The sequence below is a fragment of the Theobroma umbraticum genome, unplaced genomic scaffold (assembly GCF_002168275.2).
Source record: "Theobroma umbraticum cultivar Fairchild unplaced genomic scaffold, ASM216827v3 scaffold_81.0, whole genome shotgun sequence".
NCBI classification, from domain to species: Eukaryota; Viridiplantae; Streptophyta; class Magnoliopsida; order Malvales; family Malvaceae; genus Theobroma; species Theobroma umbraticum.
In genome coordinates, this window is record NW_018397268.1 from 4,573,217 (window position 1) to 4,573,736 (window position 520).

Below are 520 nucleotides of genomic sequence, written 5' to 3' on the forward strand. Positions count from 1 at the left end.
CTTTATAATCTCATTGATCCTTTAAGGTTCATCTTTACTTGATCATTACATCTCATGCAATACCATCATTCCTAAATGTCATCTTCATTACTCAATTACCTTTCATACCTTCAACACATATTATCCTTACTACATTTCAATTTTTAATTAGTCACTTAAGACTCAAACTCATTTGAATTATGCATGCCTCATGCATTTCCAAATTCCAATTTCTATAATGCATCAGGAGGTTATCATTAACTATCTTTATTATCATGGTTACCTTCAATCATCTCTTGTACTATTCTTTTATACCGATATATCATCATTTTCCTTTTAACAATCATATGATTAGTACTTGTAATTACAAAACTTGAATTAGGATTTTAGTTAAATACTTATCAATGTCATTAGAAGTATCCACTTTCAAACTTACAACTTCTTTTTTGTAACTACACAAGTTAATGCGTGTTTTCACAAGATTCATAACAAGATTCTTCTTGTATATTTCCTTGTAATTACCCACCTTAATTTATGTCTC